The 14232-nt window shown below is 43.9% G+C and overlaps 1 protein-coding gene across 1 annotated transcript in view; it reads right to left on the bottom strand.

The window, feature by feature from the left end:
• Positions 1–14232, bottom strand: part of LOC126092374 (uncharacterized) — a 422634-nt gene that overhangs the window by 283028 nt on the left and 125374 nt on the right. The window lies entirely within an intron of this gene.

The raw sequence follows: 14232 nt of genomic DNA, 5'->3' as shown, positions 1-14232 counted from the left end.
CTTTGATGCTAATGAAATGTTCAGTGGTACACAGCATACGTTATCGCTTATATGACGTTTATGTAAAAATACGTTAGAGTTTTGACGGTTAGACTCATTGTTCCAAGCATATTACGAATAAGACATTTCAGAGTACATCATCGTTCTTGCAGCAAAATTTGAAGACATAATGTATCGCCGTTCCACAAGTGGGCCACCTTTACTACGCATATTGCCGAAATCTTACGAAAACCAACATTAAAATTAAATACTGTCCGCCCGAGAAATAAATAACTATTCCCCAAAAAAAGAGAAGTACTGTTACAAAAGTAACGAAAATTTTTTTTACGTGATTGTTTCTACAACTTAAAAACATTACAGTTTGAAGATAACGATAGAACACCCGAAAACGCTTGTTATTATAGGGTTAGAAGAGCGTGAACAGATTATTGGCGAAGGCGTAGGGGGGGGGGGGGGGGTGCAAGGCGCAATCGGCTCAGACGAATTCAATCAACACACTGAAAAACTCTTAATGAATGGACTATACAATGTGCTGGCATCGCATACCCCTTCCGTTATCCACAAACCCCTCCCCATCCTTCCGTATCGGAATCTTAACTGAGTACCGCCCAGGTAACCTTGGACGATATTTTGCCACTTGGTCTACCAATGAAACAATTTTGAGCAATTTTTTTTGAAGTAATGGAAACCATCACCATTTGCGCGATGTTTTTCTCGATCAACGCAATTTTTGTGCGACACAGGCAAATCCAAGTGTATTTTTACGTTCTAATTTTCATTTAATGTTATTCGTAGATGTGCTTACCGTTAGGCTGCCTTGTGGGATACAGAAATATTACAACCCCAAAGTCCTATCAGTCTCGAAATAACGACTCCAATGCTAACAAAAACTACTATATGTAGGTAATAATCGTTTTACAGCAGCTAGTGCTTATTTTTAATTTATCGTCGTAGGTTGTGTTCCAAAAATGAACAGCATAGGGACAGAAGTGATGACACTTTCTGCAGGACCTGACCATCATTTTGCAGGGCAATGCTCAAGCACGTACAGTGCAAGCTGTTACTGATTTGTTTGACTGATGCTATACCACCTACTGCACTCGCCTGACTTAAGCCCTCGTGAGTTCAATTCGATTTATAAACTGAAGGAAACACTTCACGGCATTCGCTTCAGAACTGCTACAAATTCGTCAGCAATAGAGCGCGCCGCTCGAACTGTCAAGACAACTGGCACTGCTAAGAGTATCCTACGACTTCCACATCGATGGCAACCGGCTATACATGATGCTGCTGACTTCTTTGAAGGTCAGTAAAACTATGAAACACGTATCTACTTTGAACGAGCTGTAAATAAATAGTTGCCACTATTAAAGTTCCAATCCTCGTACATAGAACTGCAGAATTTGGCATACTGTTGAACAGCGCCTTGTGCATGAAGAGCAACTGCACTCACCGTATGTGATGTGTGGTGTGGATTAACAAGCACCTTTATTCTTTGTTCATTCTTCTCTCAAGAGAATACCACCAGAGGGCCTATCTCACATACCGTGAAGTCTGCACGTAATCGAGACCTCCTTGTACGGCATGTGATTCCTGATTTGGAAGAGCTCGACTGTGTGAAAACTAATGTTTCCAGGCAAGATGGGGCAACACCTCATATCTCTCGCCCAGTGAAAGATCTGCTTCATGCAACCTTCCCCGAACATTATTATCTCCAGTGGTTGTCCATATGCATGGCCTGCATGATCACCTGATCTGAATCCATGTGACTTTTGGCTCTGTGGATATCTAAAAGAACGCGGTTACCACGGACACGTTTGGTCTCTACCTGGTCTGAAGATCAGTAGACAGGAACCCGTGGCTCAGACTCAGCTGGAACTGCTGACAGCAATTACTGACCACGTCGTTTTACGGTTGCGGCACGTCGCTGACGTCTCCGATGCTCACACTGAACAAATTGTGGAAGGAGCATTTAATAATAAAATTCAACATTATGCCTTTCTCACTTGCCTCACACGTCCCGTTTCTAATTCATTACAGACTTCCAGAACGGTCGGAATAATAAAAAATCCTTGTTATGATCATGTCTGATCGTCATAGAACAATCTATGAAATGGTGCAAACGAGTGGAATATCCCGGAGATGATGCCAACGAATGTTAACTGAAGATGAAATGTGATGCAGTAAAATTCGTTCCGCGTGCGCTTTCTGACGACTAGAGAGCCACCCGTTTTCGTGTGTGCGCGAAACTGAAAGAACAATCAGAAACTGATCCGGATGTTTACGCAAAAGGCATCACAGACGACGAATCGTTATGTTATGGATACTACCTAGCCAGTGGAAGACTCCATCATCAAGACCAAAGAAAGCAAGGCAGGCGAGATGCCATGTGAAGCAATTTTTGTTTACTTTTTGATCAAGGGGATTGTCAACAATGAAATTGTTACCCAGGGTACCATAGTTAACGAAAATTGCTACCTTGAAGTGCTAAACCGTTTACGTAAGCAAAAAGAAGAACATGACACACTTTGTGGCAATCAAGAGATGACCACAACAAGGCATTAAGCGTCAGGCAGTTTTTGGCCAATAACCAAATGACAACGGTTTCTCATCTACCCTGTTCACCGCACCTGGCCTACTATGACTTTTTGTTCCTAAATACAAAAAACCTGAAAAGGACGCGTTGGCCAGGCGTAGAGCAAGTGAAAAAAAAATGCTGGAGGCAGTAAATAGATAACTTCTTATGGGGTCAAAAACTGGTTCCACCAACGAAAAAAGCGTTAGAACAAATGTATCTTATGAGAGTCTTTTGAATGTTTTAAGTTTGAAAATGTTCGTCAGATATGTGATATGTTTGTAAAATATTTCTCGATATGTTTGGTTCCCCTCGTATAGCCTTTTCCAATATCTGCAATTACACAAAACTTCAGCGGGCAAGGAGTGGAGAGCTGATGACCGAGTAAGAAGATGGATTCATGTAATAAAGATTAGATGATGGAGAGTCATCCGTGAACTGGGAACGCGCCCTCCCGCCCCCAATCAAAGGGAACAACACAATAATGCACGCTACACACACTGATCTCGCAGTCACGTACATTAAAGAGACTCGCTGAAGACCAAACACTCCTCTTACCGCGAAGAAAAGCAGGCGCGGATCCAAAGGTGGAGTAGAGTACTATGAAATACTTCTACATACATACTCCGCAAACCAACGTACGGTGCGTGGCAGAGGGTGCTCTCTACCATTACTAGACATTTCCTTTCCTTTCCGCTCACGAACAGAGTGATGGAAAAGCGACTATGTGCCTCCGTGTGAGCCCTTTCTTCTCGTATCTTATCTTCCTGGTCATTACGTGAAATATTTGTCAGTAGAATCATTCAACAGTCAGCCCCAAATGCCGGTTCTTTAGATTTTCTCAATAGTTCCTCGAAAGGAAAGTCACTTTCCCTCCAGGGATTTCCATTAGAATTTCCGAAGCATCTCCGTAATACCTGTGTGTTGCTCGAGCCTACCGCAAACCAATCTAGCAGCCCGCTTTGTGAACTGCTTCGATGTCTTCCTTTAACCTGACCTGGTGTGGATGCCAGACACATCAGCAATATTCCAACAATATGTCGCTCTTGCGACCTATGCGCGGTCTCCTTTAAAGATGAACAATTTTCACCCCAAATTCTCCCAATAAACCGAAGTCAGCCACTGGTCTTCCCTACCACAACTTTCACATGTTCGTTGCACTTCACATCGCTCTGTAACGTTACGTCCAGACAGCTAAACGACGTGACTTTGTCAAGCAGGACACTACTAATGCTGTACCCGAACATTACTGGTTTGTATTATGTCCGCATCAGCATTAACTTATATTTTTCTACATTTAGAGCTAGCTGCCATTCATCACACCAACTAGAAATTTTGTGTAACTCTTCTCGTATCCTCCTACAGCCACTCGTCCTCGACACATACCTGTGCACCACAGCATCATCGGAAAACAACCGCGATTGCTTCTCACCCTGTCCGCCAGATTACTTACGTACGAGTATACAGAGAACAACAGAGGTCCTATCACACTTTTCTGCGGCACATCTGTCGATACCCTTGTCTCTGGTGAACACTTGCCTTCGAGGAAAATATACTACGTTTATAACTTAATATGTCTTCGAGCCACTCACGTATCTGGTAACCAATTCCATAAGCTTTGTTAACAGCCTGTAGTGGGGCAAAGTGTCGAATGCTTTTCGGAAATCTAGAAATATGGACTCTACCTGTTGCCCTTCATCCTCAGATTGCAGAATATCAAGTGAGAAAAGGGCAAGCTAAGTTTTGCATGAGCGATACTTTCTAAAATTATGCTGATCCGTGGACATAAACTTCTCGGTCTCGAGGAAATTTATTATATTCGAACAGAAAAGATGTTCATGAACTCTGCAGCAGAACGACGTTGAGAATACTGGTCTGTAATTTGTGGGTCCGTTCTTTTACCCTTCTTATAGAAAGCAGTCACATCCTCTTCATTTGCAGTCGGTTGGGATTTTGCGCTGGGCGAGATATTCGCAATAAATCCAAGCCATGTAAGGGGCAATGTTGTATATACTCTCTGTAAAACCCAACTGGGATTACATCCGGACCTGTGGCGACTAATTTGTTTTCAACTCTTTCACTTGTTTCTCTACGCCAGGGAGGATTATTATTATGTCGTCCATAGGTGAGTCTGTTCGATGGTCAAATAACGGTATGTTTGTTGATTCTCGTAGGTGAAAGATTTCTTAAACGCCAATCTTTAGTAGAAAAGTAAGTATTTTTCCATATAACGATCTTCAAATTTATTCAGTGAATGAAGCACCGTGAAAACATACTCTCGAAAGTGTCAGTGCGTTCTAGAAATTACAACCTAAGTTTAACAATTACTGTTCGGATGCTTGTCTGAGACCCTGTGAAGGTCGACGGCGCTGCGGCCTGAATGGTAGCATTCGAGTCAGGTAAAGGCACTCATTTGTATGCTGACCGTACCTGTTCAAAATGGTTCAAATGGCTCTGAGCACTATGGGACTTAACTTCTAAGGTCATCAGTCCCCTAGAACTTAGAACTCCTTAAACCTAACTAACCTAAGGACATCACACACATCCATGCCCGAGGCAGGATTCGAACCTGCGACCGTAGCGGCCGCGCGGTTCCAGACTGTAGCGCCTTTAACCGCTTGGCCACCACGGCCGGCACCGTACCTGTCGTTAACAACAAATCCCAAACGGTTCGTGGGTCCACAGGTAGAACTGAAAACCGCGACGAGTTCTGCAAGAAAGAATCGGCAAAGAAAAGGTACGCAGTGAGAAAGATTGACTTTCGGAAGTGACAGAATGAAAGAGGGATCCTTCATTTACATGCTCACACAGCCTGTACTCAGAATCTTAATGCCTAGTGACGTACTGATAATGGTGACATTCACTTCAATTTTATATTGTGTAAAGTATAATGTTTTCAAAATTGTGAGAGTTTGTTACTATTATACTTTTTAAATTTTCGGACGTATGCTTTCCAGATGCTTTACTTCTCTAATGTGCCATTTCTTGTATGTTATGCTAAACCTACGTGCTGAGCACTGACGTAAGTAAACTACTATCATTACACTAAAACATGTCACTGGAATTAAACGATTTGTTATTATTATCATACAGGGTGGCGCAGACAAAAGTAGCCTGCGTGGGTGTAAAGGAAATAGAGTGAAATTATAGAAACGAGGAACTGAAATGGACTTACCATTTATTTACAATGAAAAATACAGTGAATTATACATTTGTAGAAGACATTGAAAGCGACCCCCTGCAACATCAATACACAACTGTGCACTTATCTGCATATTCAGATACTCCTGGCGGCAACTTCATGGCTGATGATATCTTTCAGTTCCTCTATTGCGTGTGGATTTCTTTCACTGACTTTGCTCTTCGTGTGTCCCCACACGAAAAAATCACACGCTGTTAGATCCGGCGAACGTGGCGGCCATGAATGTTTCATGACAATTCGTTCTTCAGTGAAGACATAATGGACTTTTTCGAGGGATACCTTAGACGAGTGGCATCTTACTGGAAGAATCAGTATTGTCTTTCATATTCAGTGATTTGAGCACAAAATGTATCAAAAATTTCCTTACATGCAACCGTGTGAGGGTAGTGTCGAATAACATCGGCCAAACGATGCGCGTTCCAGTTACACGACGCCAAACGCCGAGCTTCTCCATCAAGGAAAGGTTGCTGACACACATTTTTAGGGTTCTCCGTTGCCCAGTACCTCGTTTTCTGTGAATCACATGACCAGAAAGATGAAACCATGCGTCATCACTCATGATGCAGTGGAAAGAGGCTAGCAAACCATCGTTGGTGTTATTCAAAAGCCACGTTTCTGACGGTGATCCTCCTGCAACTGCTGCACTACCGTCACAGGATATGGCTTCAAATGAAAGTTCTTCAATATCCGCTGGCAACTCCTCCTACTTACATGCGCCTCATGGGCCACTTTACGTGTAAACTTCTTTGGGCCCTTATTAACTCTTCGGCGAATGTCTGCAATAACTTCCGGTCTGCGAACTCAATTACTTCTTTGTCATCCTACATTTTGCACAGATCCGGAGGAGCACTAGTTTTTATACAGCGTTGTACTGCCCTCTTTGCCGGTGGTCCTTCATCCTTTATCAGGATATTTCGCGAGTTTCCTGAATCGAACCCGTTTTCAGATATGCTTCCACAATTTCAATTCTTTCTTCTATCGCGAAAGTCATTTTGCAGATCGCAAAGAGAAATGTCTAACTTCACTGATGAAATGAACTGACACGACAGAAGAGTGCTAACAATCGATTATTTCATAAAACTGTCTATTTTTGTAGCTGTTTTCAGAAGTCGAAATATTGCATACGCACTCGAAGGGGACACGGGCTACTATTAACTGCGCCACCCTGTATTAAAACATTTAATTATTATTATTGTTTTTCTTAAAATTGTACGCTTCTGTGACATGTTAAATGTCGGGGTGATGGCAAGACAAATTTGAAGAGACGATTCCCAGCAGCTCCCCAGAATCGAACTTTTGACCCGCGCCTGGAGAGAAGAGCCCCTTCCACTTATGCGGCTGAACAGTCCACATGCGAGCTAACATTCCTCCGTCACCGGTAATACTGCTACGCGCGGCTAAAGTTCGCCCGGCTGAATGAAGAATGAGGTAAGACGGCGAAAGTGGCAGGCAAGCTGGTGCTCGATGAGGTGAGGTGTGATGACGAGGGGGAAGAGGGGGGGGGGAGGGGGGCGGGTCCTGAGTCACCGCGAGACCGGCCTCTCGCTCTGGCCGCCGGCAGCCTTCGCTGCCGTGACGTAAGGCCGCGCATATGGTTTCGTTCGGCGTCCTTCTTGGGACTGCGCTCTCACCGCTACCGAGAATTTTCCTCCTAGTCACTTGTTTCCTGGTATAACCAAATAGTGGTAGATGTTACAAACACACACATACACAGCGTGACAACAGCGAATCCTTCACCGACGTCCCCTGTCATTTCATTTCGTCTTTCCACGAATTACTGACTCTTACGGGTGTTCGACTGCGCTTCTCTAAAGAATCAACCCCTCCAAACAGCGAAGATCGCCATCGGAACTGGCAGGTCTGAATTACCTGTCACTCCGCTGTTCCCGCTACGCCAGTCAGCTTGAGAAATTCTGTAACACAATTGTAAAACTGGGAATTTCTCCACCCACAACTGTTATGAGCCTTGGCCGAGTGCCAAAGGCTGTGTCAACATAGGAAACTACTGTCAAGAGACGAACCTTCAAATTCCGAGATGTGAAGCCACCAAACCATAACAACAGCAGCACTTGACTGACTCCACAGGTGCGTACCGGCAACTGATACCACAAAAAGAAACGGTCGGCAGTCATTCCATAATTGGTTATTTGTGTACACAGTTAATCTCCCGCCCGATTGGTTATTTCCAGTTACGAATCCCATAATACTTTTCTGAGTACAAAATGGTTGACTATTATTAACGGCACCATAATAATGTTAAGAAATTTGGTGTGTGTTACCTGGAATGATACCATGTACTGGCATAATAAAACATGGAAGATACTGAGAATTCACTGTTAACATAAAGGAATACGTAATCGTAAATACGTTATATAATACTAATTGGTTTAATAGCTTTGGCTGCTGGAGACGAAATAAATACAACAAAGACCTTTGTCTATTTTCTTACAAATACACAAGAACAAAGAAATTAATTTAGCATCTAGTGGTGAGCTATGGAACCTTTACGATGTCAGCCACAGCGTTTGTTCGGTGAACTTACTGGAACTATACTGGAGTGCACACCATCCTTGTCTGGTAGCCCTGTTTTTAGATTATTCAGAGTAAAAGCCGCGGTGTAACATTCATAAACACGCTCTATTTTCCACAGGAGCAGGATGTGATGTAAGTATTTTTAAAGGAGGCTGGCAAAATAGAAGTGATCCTACCTTTATTTAAATGTATTGGAAAGCTGGCTTGTGATGGCCATCTGATCAATTAATACGCGTAGTGGTCGGGGTTCACGGTTGCAAAGCGTAAGTTCTTTAGAAACGTTGGTATGGCAATAAACCGCAAGCTTGAAGAATGAACGACGGCAAATAGTCGACCTCGTGTCGTATATGGATGAGCATTTGGATAGTTCGTGTCAAGGGCAGTTTCACTTGATCTGCCGTGGTGCCCTTGAATTTTTATAGCGGTGGTACGATATAACATACAGTTTAGGTAACTGCAGTTAATTGTGTGAAATATTGGGTGACCATTTTACGCAGGAAGTATATAAATATTTGTTTCATAAATTGAAAAGCCATTTCTCGCTGCAATACAGTATTTATTTACGTCCGAGATCGAATTTCATCTTTAATATTAAAGGTACGTAGTATTCAGTAATTTTTTTCTAGAATAAAGCAGTTTTGTTTTTATACGTGTACCTCGAGATTTGAAACAAAATGTTTACGTGAATAAAACACCACTTACAGTTACTTTTCTTTCCTTCCCAAATCAATGTTTCCTCTACCTGGTCATGTGTTAGAGGGCACATTTTCACCTCACATGCAGAAATTCGGCAGATATTTGCAAGTGTGACTCTAACCTATGATTAGATGAGGGAAAAATCAAATTTTGGCAGGCCATACGAGTAACCAGGTTCATGTAAAAATTCCGTTTTAACAGTTTCGCATCTACAAATATAAAGTATAAAAACAAAACTTATTCCAGGAAAAAAGCTGTACTGAAAATGCTTTCCTATTAAAGGTACGAGGAGTCTCTGAAGTGAATGTGTAGCGTATTGCAGCAAGAAAGGGAAATCCGAAGGAAAAAAAAGAAAAAAAATTGAATGTTACGACGACGGTCTTCATTTCATATTCACATTCGTAGGCTTCGCCAACTGTCAACTAAATTGTTACCTTGCAGCCCAGCCCACAGTAGACATCGGCCTACGCTACTGCCCACTTGATCACCACAATCATGATTTCGTGGTGGGTCACAATCACTTTCTAACCAGTCTGTGTTTTCGGAGCACACCTGCTTTGATTTGACTGCCAGTGAGGCACCTACACATACCGAAGCAGACGAACGCGATGCTAAGGAAGGAGTTATCAGCGGTCAGCAGCATTGTGCGCGGTAATTGGAGGTAAGATCGCTGGTGTACGGGCCAGCCAGACGGGGAGAGCGAGCGCCGAACTGACGCAGCGGCAGCGGCGCTGAAAAGAGCACTGACGAATAGCGGCGCGGCGGGGCCACCGCTGCCAGACGTGGGGCAGTGTCTGGCGGCCGGCACGTGGCAACAGCGCCTGCGCGGCGACTCACCCGTGCGCTCGCGCTCCCGCTCGCGGTCGCGCTCCTGAGCCAGCGCCTGCGCCTGCGCGGGCGTGGCGGGCGCCGTGGCGGGCCGGGACAGCCCCAGGCCGCGCACCTGGCCCTGCTGCAGAAAGTCCGACAGCGACAGCGACGACGCGATCAGCTGCCGCCGCTCCGCGAAGTTGAGCAAGTCCAGCGACGACGAGCGCTGCACGTCGCCGCCCGGCGGCGTCTCGCCCAGCTGCTCGCCGCCGTTGCCGCCACCAGCACCACCGCCACCGCCGCCGCTGCCGCCACCGGCGGACGCCAGCACGCGCACCGACATGGCGCCGCTATTTGGCACACCCACACTGCACTGACACCATCACTACCGATCCGCACTGTACCTCACACGCGACGGCCCCAGCCGAACGGCTTACGCACAAATTTACACACCGCATTGCGCGGCCACCGACACGCGACTGAAGGCTGCTGCTGGCGGCTCCTGCGAACCCCCGACAAGGCCAGCCCGCCATCAGACGGCCGGTGGAGGGGGAACGGCGGAGTAGGGGGGGAAAGAGCGACCGCGTGCGTGCGCATCCGGACACTGCCAACCCCGGCGCACTGAAACTGCCAGTGTGGAGCGGAGACGCTCGCGGAATTGTTGCTATGTGGTGGGCGCGCCGCCAGCGTACGACACTAAACTGGCGCTTCACTGCAACAGGTTGCGCGCGCTGCCACCTTAGCCTTCACTCGAGGGCCAGCGCAACCGACACACTCGTCATGTCGCCAAACAAAGTGCGAGGTGAGCGGTTGCCGAGAATGTTGCCTCTGCCTTGTTTACAAAACTAATTGCTCCCAAACAAAAAAAAAATATATATAAAACTGTTTTCAACACTAAATCTGCACTCCTTAAGCCACTTTGGTGTAGAGGACACTGCTCCAATCGCGAATGGTGCGCGAGAACAACGATTCTTCTAAGACTCCACGTAAACTCGAAGCTCTCTAGTTCCACCTTTATGAACTTTTGACGAAATACACGTACCAGATGGGACCTTAATACGTCGATGTAATGTAGGCAGCAGATGATCAAATAGGTAAAAATACAAGTCTTGGTATAAATCCTTGGATACCACGGGATATATTGAATTTAACTGATGGAAGGAGAAAAAATAAAGATGCAACAAATAAAGCAGGCGAAAGCCAATATAAAAACTCTAAAAATCCGCTCGAACAGGCCTTGGAAGGCCCAACGGTACAGACTGGACGCCGTCTCATCCTCAGCCCACAGGCGTCACTGGTGGATATGGAGAGGCATGTGGTCAGCACACCGCTCTCCCGGCCGTTTATCAGTTTACAAGACTGGAGCCGCTTCTTCTCAATCAAGTAGATCTTAAAAAAAAATTAAAAAAAAATAAAAAAAAAACTCTAAGCACTATGGGACTTAACATCTGAGGTCATCAGTCCCCTAGACTTAGAACTATTTAAACCTCACTAACCTAAGGACATCACACACATCCATGCCCGAGACAGGATTCGAACCTGCGACCGTAGCAGCAGCGCGGTTCCGGACTGAAGCGCCTGGAACCGCTCAGCCACAGCGGCCGCCTACAGCGCTTAACTTCGGTGATCTGACGGGAACTGGTGTTACCACATGGGCAAGGAGAGGCAACAGACGTCTAAACAAATGTGATTGACAGAAAGAGAAAAAAATGGCTAACAAGGCGACCGTACGACCTGCCGTTCAACAATTTCATTCATACTGACGGGATGTGTAGCGAATGGCTAGAACTTCAACATATGTAAACTGGAAGAGATTTCGAGAAAATCGCGTTAGAAAGATTTAGGTGTTCTTATGTACTTATTAGGCTCGCAAGTATTCAAGGAGTTCGCAGCCGAACGAGTAAGCGCTTAGCGTCGACGTCTCTGGATCAAGTCTTTTTATTGCCTCGTAATTCTAACAACATACCAGTATTTAGTAGGCCTTCTTCCAACTACTGTCCACACTAAACGATGTCCAGTCCAAGTAATTAATAAGTCTTTTACGAAGATTTGAGAGGAGCGAAGATTACAATAAACTTTCTAGTTTACTTAGTTTGTCATATTGAGATGGCTCCAGTTCTTCTTGTCTAGGGGTCTGATTCTTGAAGCTGAAAACCTCACATCAGGTCCTCACGGTTGATTTGAACTAAATAAATCTGAAGATTGTTGTTGCAGCAATTTTTTTACGTAAATATATACTCTCCCATTTTAGAATATCATACAGTATTTAGATTTTTGAAATTAACAAAGCCGAAATTACATTGTTCGCACAAAAATACGTCCGATCACATCAGAGGCATGCTTACGACTCTCACACTACGGAAATAACAATATTCCATAGGTCTCTGTATGTCCATCTTTTGAGAGATGGTTGCGGGACTCGGCTGTTCGATAGAAGATGTCAGGTTAAACACTTTTCAGCCGTCAATTTTCAACCATATTTTGTTTGGCAACCAGTTTCAGCGTTTTACTACGCCTTCTTCAGGCCCCTGACGGACGTGTAGGAAGAATCTACCTCGCTTATGATCAAAACAGGGGCCATCAATACTGGTATTAGCAGATATTTGCTACAGTGAGTCGGCAAGTGATGGGTGAAGTGATCACTGTAGCAAATATCTGCTAATACCAGTATTGATGGCCCCTGTTTTGATCACAAGCGAGGTAGATTCTTCCTACACGTCCGTCAGGGGCCTCAAGAAGGCGTAGTAAAACGCTGAAACTGGTTGCCAAACAAAATAAGGTTGAAAATTGACGGCTGAAAAGTGTTTAATCTGACATATTCCAAAGCGTTTACAATTTTTCTTAACAAATGAGTTTCTACTAGTTTCCGTTACATTATTAACTTAGATTATAATTTCATAAATGAATCCAGAAATAAATACAGTAAACAGTACAGATTTGTGTAATTAATAATAGAAATTTTAAGTGTGCAAATATTTCGTAATTTCAGATGTTTCTAAAAAACAATTTTAACTGTACATTCAGAACTAGTACTTATCGATTATAACATCGAAACTAAAATATTTTATACAATGATTCCTTTTCATAAATTTTAGCTTGAAATATAACATACTGTGTATAAAATTATATGAAAGTTTTCAGAAAAGCAACTGAGATAAATTGACCAGTCCAAAATTTGAAAATAACTGTTGAGGGAAAAGTAATGCTAGAGAAGGTTGTCTCGTTACAGCGCCCAACGGGCAGTTATCTCCGATTTCAATTCATACCATCACATTCATGAACTCATGCGAGGCCTTGTAATGAATGGCAAGAATAGTGAGGAAAAAACACGATGGTAGAGAGGCAGTCAGTACTATAATGAGCAACCTGCTCTCCACAGCTCTTGGCTTACACATTGCGGCTGGTGGTATTTAAGATAAACGACACGAATGCGTTTCTATCACCTAAATTTCCTTAGTCATTTTCACAGGACAGGTATCAGAGACTCCCAGACTTCTTTGTCCGGCTCAACATCAGAAGGTGCTTTAAATACTCCTTCCGTGCGAGGGGTACGGCGATCGGCAAGTAGCTTTTTGCAAGGGGAAAAGCAAATTCAAACACTAATAGCAACCAACATTAGAAAAAAATGCAAGAAGTCTACAAAGCAGTCAAACCATTTAAAGACTTTGTAACCTACACATCTAAATTACCAGCTACTATGGGTTACCTTTGTATGAACATAATATGTTGTAATCATCACATGTATTGCTAACATAATTTGGTAATGTCTCTGAGGTCGGTACAAAAAATGCCAATAAAGCTATGCACACTAAAGTTTAGCCATTTCATCCGTCAGTTTTCACAAGAGTCACGTTCGTGCAGCTCCACTGTCGGCGATGTTATTCTTAAGTGGAAACGTCACGTTAGCATTAATCCCAATCGTTGCTCTGATAAATAAATTAGTATGTAGCTACACCGTACTGCAGGAACCAATCGTCAGGCAGCCTTTGTCAATTGTTACATCTAAGGAACAGAGATTAGTGGCAAAAGACACAAGAACGAATGCGTGACGCCAGTTAAACTGGTGGGAGAATGTTTGATGGAGTGATCACGCACGATACATTACGCTGCTCTCTGACTGAAGTATATGACACTATCGTAGCCTGCCTTATGAGCTGTTCTTCCTTTAATATACAGGGTTATTACAAATGATTGAAGCGATTTCACAGCTCTACAATAACTTTATTATTTGAGATATTTTCAAAATGCTTTACACACACATACAAAAACTCAAAAAGTTTTTTTAGGCATTCACAAATGTTCGATATGTGCCCCTTTAGTGATTCGGCAGACATCAAGCCGGTAATCAAGTTCCTCCCACACTCGGCGCAGCATGTCCCCATCAATGAGTTCGAAAGCATCGTTGATGCGAGCTCGC

This window comes from Schistocerca cancellata, chromosome 1 (genome assembly GCF_023864275.1).
Source record: "Schistocerca cancellata isolate TAMUIC-IGC-003103 chromosome 1, iqSchCanc2.1, whole genome shotgun sequence".
In the NCBI taxonomy this organism is placed as follows: domain Eukaryota; kingdom Metazoa; phylum Arthropoda; class Insecta; order Orthoptera; family Acrididae; genus Schistocerca; species Schistocerca cancellata.
This window is presented reverse-complemented; position numbering and strand designations above follow the sequence as displayed.